The following is an 8,006-nucleotide window of genomic DNA, read 5'->3' on the forward strand; positions in this document are numbered from 1 at the left end:
ACAGAGACTCCATAAGCAGCTCTGACACTGGGGTGACAGAGACTCCATAAGCAGCTCTGACACTGGGGCTGACAGAGACTCCATAAGCAGCTAGACCAGACTCTATGTGGTCCGTAGTCGGCAGGGTTACCACTAGACCAGACTCTATGTGGTCAGTAGTCAGCAGGGTTACCACTAGACCAGACTCTCTGTGGTCCGTAGTCATCAGGGTTACCACTAGACCAGACTCTCTGTGGTCCGTAGTCAGCAGGGTTACCACTAGACCAGACTCTCTGTGTCCGTAGTCAGCAGGGTTACCACTAGACCAGACTCTCTGTGGTCCGTAGTCAGCAGGGTTACCACTAGATCAGAGATCAGACTCTCTGTGGGTCCGTAGTCCAGCAGGGTTACCACTAGACCAGACTCTCTGTGGTCAGTAGTCAGCAGGGTTACCACTAGACCAGACCTCTCTGTGGTCCGTAGTCAGCAGGGTTACCACTAGACCAGACTCTCTGTGGTCCGTAGTCAGCAGGGTTACCACTAGACCAGACTCTCTGTGGTCCGTAGTCAGCAGGGTTACCACTAGACCAGACTCTCTGTGGTTCGTAGTCAGCAGGGTTACCACTAGACCAGACTCTCTGGTCCGTAGTCAGCAGGTTACCACTAGACCAGACTCTCTGTGGTTCGTAGTCAGCAGGGTTACCACTAGACCAGACTCTCTGTGGTCCGTAGTCAGCAGGGTTACCACTAGACCAGACTCTCTGTGGTCCGTAGTCAGCAGGGTTACCACTAGACCAGACTCTCTGTGGTCCGTAGTCAGCAGGGTTACCACTAGACCAGACTCTCTGTGTCCGTAGTCAGCAGGGTTACCACTAGACCAGACTCTCTGTGGTTCGTAGTCAGCAGGGTTACCACTAGACCAGACTCTCTGTGGTTCGTAGTCAGCAGGGTTACCACTAGACCAGACTCTGTGGTCCGTAGTCAGCAGGGTTACCACTAGACCAGACTCTGTGGTCCGTAGTCAGCAGGGTTACCACTAGACCAGACTCTGTGGTCCATAGTCAGCAGGGCTTGCATTAGACCAGACTCTGGCACAATATCTCTAAATGAATTATAAAAGCCAATTCCCACCCATTGCCCTAGCCCAGTCAGTCAGTATAGATCCAGACCCATCCTCTTAACTCCTAGCCATCCTCTTAACTTTACTCTATGTATAGTCTTGTCTTTCATCCACCTGAATTTACCCCAACCCTTTTCCCCTTTGCAAATTCCTTCCCAATGATCTCATGCCAAAACCTTTTCTCCTCTCTGTCAAGAGGTGGCTGATGTGGTTGAAAATATTTCCCTGCTGAAAGGGGTCATGAACCATAACCAAATATGGGAGGCAGGGCGATTTATCCTATTTCACCTCATTACCTGAATGGAACGGCCATTACAGGCGATGTGAATGACACTGAGAGAGAGAGAGAGAGAGAGAGAAAGAAAGAGAGAGAGAGAGAGAGAGAGAGAGAGAAGAGAGAGAGAGAGAGAGAGAGAGAGAGAGAGAGAGAGAGAGAGAGAGAGAGAGAGGAGGTGTGATAGAGAGGCAGAGAGAGAGAGACAGGAGGTGTGATAGAGAGGGAGAGAGAGAGAAAGAGAAAGAGAGAGAGAGAGACAGGAGGTCTGAGAGAGAGGGAGAGAGAGAGAGAAAGAGAAAGAGAGAGACAGGAGGTCTGAGAGAGAGAGAGAGAGAGAGAGAGAGAGAGAGAGAGAGAGAGAGAGAGAGAGAGAGAGAGAGAGAGAGAGAGAGAGAGGAGGTGTGATAGAGAGGCAGAGAGAGAGAGACAGGAGGTGTGATAGAGAGGGAGAGAGAGAGAGAAAGAGAAAGAGAGAGAGAGAGACAGGAGGTCTGAGAGAGAGAGAGCGAGAGAGAGAGAGCGAGAGAGAGAGAGAGAGAGAGACAGGAGGTCTGAGAGAGAGAGAGTGAGGGAGAGACAGGAGGTGTGATAGAGAGGGAGAGAGAGACTGAACAAAAATGTTCTCATGCTTTGTTGATTTCAAAAAAGCTTTTAACTCAATTAGGCATGAGGGTCTGCTATACAGATTGATGGAAAGCGGTGTTGGGGGAAAGCATATGACATTATCAAATCAATGTACACAAACAACTTTTCTCAGGGCCGTGGGGTGAGACAGGGATGCAGCTTGAGCCCCACCCTCTTCAACATATATATCAATTAATTGGAGAGGGCACAAGTCTGCAGCACCCGGCCTCACCCTACTGGACTATCAAATGTCTGCTGTTTGCAGATAATAATAATAATAATAATATGCCATTTAGCAGACGCTTTTATCCAAAGCGACTTACAGTCATATGATCTGGTTCTTCTGTCCCCAACCAAGGAGGGCCTACAGCAGCACCTAGATCTTCTGCACAGATTCTGTCCGACCTGGGCCCTGACAGTGAATCTCAGTAAGACAAAAATAATGGTGTTCCAAAAAAGGTCCAGTAGCCAAGACAACAAATACAAATTCTAAGAGACAAGGCAAGAAGGGCCTTCTATGCCATCAAAAGGAACATAAAACTCAACATCCCAATTAGGAACTGGCTAAAAATACTTCAATCAATTACCGAACCCATTGCTATAACCGCTAGTTATCAAAATCCAGCAAAGAGCTGTTAAATTCTACAACCACCTAAAAGGAAGCAATGCCCACACATTCCACCACAAAGCCCTCAAATACAGAGAGATGAACATAGAGAAGAGTGCCCTCTGCCAGCTGGTTCTGGGTCTCTGTTCACAAACACAAACAGACCCCACAGAACCCCAGGACAGAAACACATTTGGACCCAACCAAATTATGAGAAAGCAAAAATATAAATATTTGACACACTGGAAAGAATCAACCAAAAAATTGAGCAAACTAGAATGTTATTTGGCCCAAAAAGAGAGTATACAGTGACAGAATACCTGACCACTGTCTGACCCCAAATTAAGAAAATCCTTGACTATGTACAGACAGTGAGCATAGCCTTACTGTTGAGAGAGGCCACCATAGGGAGACCTGGCTCTTGATAGAAGACAGGCCATGTGCACACTGCCCACATAATGAGCTACACTTCCTAACCTCCTGCCAAATGAATGACCATATTAGAGACACATATTTTCCACAGATCACACAGACCCACAAAGAATTTGAAAACAAATCAAACATTGATAAACTCCCATATCTGTTAGGCGAAATACCGCAGTGTGCCATCACAGCAGCAAGATTTGTGGCGCGTTACAATGAGAAAAGGGCAACCAGTGGAGCACAAACAACATTGTAAATACAACCTGTATTTGTCTGTTTATTCATTTTCCCTTTCATACTACAACTACTTGCACATTGTTACAACACTGTACATATCCAATAATATAACATTTGAAATGTCTATATTATTTTACAACATTTGTGAGTGTAATGTTTACTAATGTTTCCCTTGTTTATTTCCCTTTTGTTTATTGTCTATTCCATTTGCTTTGGCAATGTTAACATATGTTTACCATGCCAATAACGCCCTTTGAATTTAATTGATTTGAATTGATAGAGACCAGGGGGGTGTGATAGAAAGGTAGAGATAGAGGGAGAGAGAGAGAGAGAGGGAGAGAAAGAAAGAAAGATTGAAAGAGACAGGGGGTGTGATGATAGAGAGGGAGCGAGAGAGATCTCTGAGAAGAGTACCTTTTTCGGAAAGTGAAGTTATTCAGTATGAAGTGTCTGCTTTGGCTTGATGGACCTTCAATGATCTGAGTGGTTTTCAAAGGATTTGCCGTTGCCAGGAGCAACATTCTGATCTGCCTGAGGAAGGCCTTAATAGATATTGGGTTTTCAATAAGTATCATTTTCATTGGCTGACTATCTTTTCATAGATAGACCCATCCTGTTTATTGTCCTTGAACGGAGGTCAGATAATGTTTCATCTTGTAGAGTTACTCCTGTTACAGCCCTTAGGATTGGGGGGTTACCGACTGTCAACACACCCAAGCTGAAGGGCTACTGACTGTCAACATACCCAAGCTGAAGGGCTACCGACTGTCAACAGCAAAGCTGAAAGGGCTACCGACCGTCAACACACCAAAGCTGAAGGGTGTCAGTGAGGTCTGTCAACTCTGTCAAATCTGCTGCATCTGAAAATCCCTGAAACCTCTGAAATATCATCTCTCTGTCTCTCGGTCTGTGTTGGATGTTGTGATCAAAGCATTGTCCTCCATTGCTTAAAGGGACGCTTCACCACCATAACAAAGTCTGTCAGCCTCAATACCTCCAAAGTAGTGCAAAGTTAAGGTGAGCATGTAGCCATCTGTTGTTTATGTACCAGGCTGTGTATATATAGGGTTTATGCCAGGCTGTGTATATATAGGGTTTATGCCAGGCTATGTATTGCCATAAGTATATTATTTGTGGGTTATTAATACGTATGCAGGCCTACTGTATGTATGTGTGGCCCAGAATGCATACTTTTGTGTTTTTAATGCTAATTCTACAATACATGTCTTAAAGAAAGGGAATGAATAATGCATTGGATAATTCCTGTCAGGGCGAAGCGCTGTGAGTTGTAAGATGCTGTGAGATGTAAGAGGCTGTAAGATGTAAGATGCTGTGAGATGTAAGATGCTGTGAGATGTAAGATGCTGTGAGATGTAAGATGCTGTGAGATGTAAGATGCTGTGAGATGTAAGATGCTGTGAGATGTAAGATGCTGTGAGATGTAATATGCTGTGAGATGTAAGAGGCTGTAAGATGTAAGATGCTGTGAGATGTAAGATGCTGTGAGATGTAAGATGCTGTGAGATGTAAGATGCTGTAAGATGTAAGATGCTGTGAGATGTAAGATGCTGTGAGATGTAAGAGGCTGTAAGATGTAAGATGCTGTGAGATGTAAGATGCTGTAAGATGTAAGATGCTGTGAGTTGTAAGATGCTGTGAGATGTAAGATGCTGTGAGATGTAAGATGCTGTGAGATGTAAGATGCTGTGAGATGTAAGATGCTGTGAGATGTAAGAGGCTGTAAGATGTAAGATGCTGTGAGATGTAAGATGCTGTGAGATGTAAGATGCTGTAAGATGTAAGATGCTGTGAGATGTAAGATGCTGTGAGATGTAAGAGGCTGTAAGATGTAAGATGCTGTGAGATGTAAGATGCTGTAAGATGTAAGATGCTGTGAGTTGTAAGATGCTGTGAGATGTAAGATGCTGTGAGATGTAAGATGCTGTGCGATGTAAGATGCTGTGAGATGTAAGATGCTGTAAGATGTAAGATGCTGTGAGATGTAAGATGCTGTGAGATGTAAGATGCTGTAAGATGTAAAATGCTGTGAGATGTAAGATGCTGTAAGATGTAAGATGCTGTGAGATGTAAGATGCTGCGAGATGTAAGAGGCTGTAAGATGTAAGATGCTGTGAGATGTAAGATGCTGTGAGATGTAAGAGGCTGTAAGATGTAAGATGCTGTGAGTTGTAAGATGCTGTGAGATGTAAGATCCTGTGAGATGTAAGATGCTGTGCGATGTAAGATGCTGTGAGATGTAAGATGCTGTGAGATGTAAGATGCTGTGAGATGTAAGATGCTGTGAGATGTAAGATGCTGTGAGATGTAAGATGCTGTGAGATGTAAGATGCTGTAAGATGTAAGATGCTGTGAGATGTAAGATGCTGTGAGATGTAAGAGGCTGTAAGATGTAAGATGCTGTGAGATGTAAGATGCTGTAAGATGTAAGATGCTGTGAGTTGTAAGATGCTGTGAGATGTAAGATGCTGTGAGATGTAAGATGCTGTGCGATGTAAGATGCTGTGAGATGTAAGATGCTGTGAGATGTAAGATGCTGTGAGATGTAAGATGCTGTGAGATGTAAGATGCTGTGAGATGTAAGATGCTGTAAGATGTAAGATGCTGTGAGATGTAAGATGCTGTAAGATGTAAGATGCTGTGAGATGTAAGATGCTGTGAGATGTAAAATGCTGTGAGATGTAAGATGCTGTGAGATGTAAGAGGCTGTAAGATGTAAGATGCTGTGAGTTGTAAGATGCTGTGAGATGTAAGATGCTGTGAGATGTAAGATGCTGTGCGATGTAAGATGCTGTGAGATGTAAGATGCTGTGAGATGTAAGATGCTGTGAGATGTAAGATGCTGTGAGATGTAAGATGCTGTAAGATGTAAGATGCTGTGAGATGTAAGATGCTGTAAGATGTAAGATGCTGTGAGATGTAAGATGCTGTGAGATGTAAGAGGCTGTAAGATGTAAGATGCTGTGAGATGTAAGATGCTGTGAGATGTAAGATGCTGTGAGATGTAAGATGCTGTAAGATGTAAGATGCTGTGAGATGTAAGATGCTGTGAGATGTAAGATGCTGTGAGATGTAAGATGCTGTGAAATGTAAGATGCTGTGAGATGTAAGATTCTGTGAGATGTAAGATGCTGTGAGATGTAAGATGCTGTGAGATGTAAGATGCTGTGAGATGTAAGATGCTGTGAGATGTAAGATGCTGTAAGATGTAAGATGCTGTGAGATGTAAGATGCTGTGAGATGTAAGATGCTGTGAGATGTAAGATGCTGTGAGATGTAAGATGCTGTGAGATGTATGATTCTGTAAGATGTAAGATGCTGTGAGATGTAAGATGGGAGGAGAGGGGAACACACACATATACACACACACACACACACATACAAAAAGACACACATATATCTCACATAGTGTGTGTGTATGTGTGTGTCCCCCTCTCCTCCCACTCACCCTCCCTTGATGTAGTCCAGGAATGTGCACTCTGATTCCACAGAGAAGGAGAGGAGGGTCACCTGGGAGGGAAAATACAAACATGAGAAACATGAGACCTCAGTATCCATTCACATCCAGGCCTCCACAGACACACACACACACGCACACACACGCACTAACACATACACACACACACAAACACACAAACACACACAACAGTCAGCATGTTCACTCAGACAGCTATGCTATCCAAGCAGCTAATCACATCATCCTCCTCATTCTGAAACAAGATGTGGGCCTTGGCGCTAGCGAGCTACTGTCATCACAGACACATGACTGATGAGTTCATTACTACAGAGAGAGAAGAGAGAGAGAGAGAGAGAACGAAAGAGAGAGAGACAGCGAGTGAGAGATGGAATGCATTTGTACAAGAGAGAGAAAGAGAGAGCGAGACGAACAAGATTAAGCGAGAGAGCAGATAAGATGCATTTCTACAGCTCTGTCTAGGTTTATGGGAGAGAGAGGGTGAGAGAGAGAAAGATTGAGAAAGAGGGAAGAGATATTATGAAAGGGGGATAGAGAGAGGGTGAGAGAGAGAAACATTGAGAAAGAGAGAGAGAGAGATTATGAAAGAGGGATAGAGAGAGGGTGAAAGAGAGAGAAAGATTGAGAAAGAGGGACAGAGAGATTATGAAAAAGGGATAGAGAGAGGGTGAGAGAGAGAAAGATTGAGAAAGAGAGAGAGAGACAGAGAACAGATGGGAAGCAAAGTGGCGCAGTGGTCTAAGGCACTGCATCGCATTGCTAGCTGTGCCACTAGAGATCCTGGTTCGAATCCAGGCTCTGTCGTAGCCGGCCGCGACCGGGAGACCCATGGGGCGGCGCACAATTGGCCCAGGGTAGGGGAGGGAATGGCCGGCAGGGATGTAGCTCAGTTGGTAGAGCATGGCGTTTGCAACACCAGGGTTGTGGGTTCGATTCCCACGGGGGGCCAGTATGATTTTTTTATAATGTATGCACTCACTAACTGTAAGTCGCTCTGGATAAGAGCGTCTGCTAAATGACTAAAATGAAAAATGAAATGAAATGGAATGTGGGAGCTGGGGCCAGTAATCAGTCAGGGTAGTGACTGATTACTACCCCCACACTCTGATCTCTCCTGGGGTGTGAGGAGACTTTCATATCCTTCCTTCCTCCCACGTTTCTTTAATGCTTTCGTTGTTCAAGAACACCTCTCTCGTTCGATCGCTGCTTTAACTAAGTTTTATTTTCTTTACATCCTCTGAATTCC

The 8,006-nt window shown here is 44.5% G+C and overlaps 1 protein-coding gene across 1 annotated transcript in view; it reads right to left on the minus strand.

Moving 5' to 3' along the window:
• Positions 1-6,789, minus strand: part of LOC311138728 (copine-8-like) — a gene marked incomplete at its 3' end in the record, with an annotated part of 39,144 nt that extends 32,355 nt beyond the window's left edge. Inside the window, exon 1 of the mRNA XM_084173527.1 lies at positions 6,734-6,789. The remainder of the gene's footprint in view (positions 1-6,733) is intronic.
• Positions 6,790-8,006: the final 1,217 nt, after the last annotated feature.

This window comes from Coregonus lavaretus, assembly GCF_964263955.1.
Source record: "Coregonus lavaretus genome assembly, chromosome: 12".
Classification (NCBI taxonomy): Eukaryota; Metazoa; Chordata; class Actinopteri; order Salmoniformes; family Salmonidae; genus Coregonus; species Coregonus lavaretus.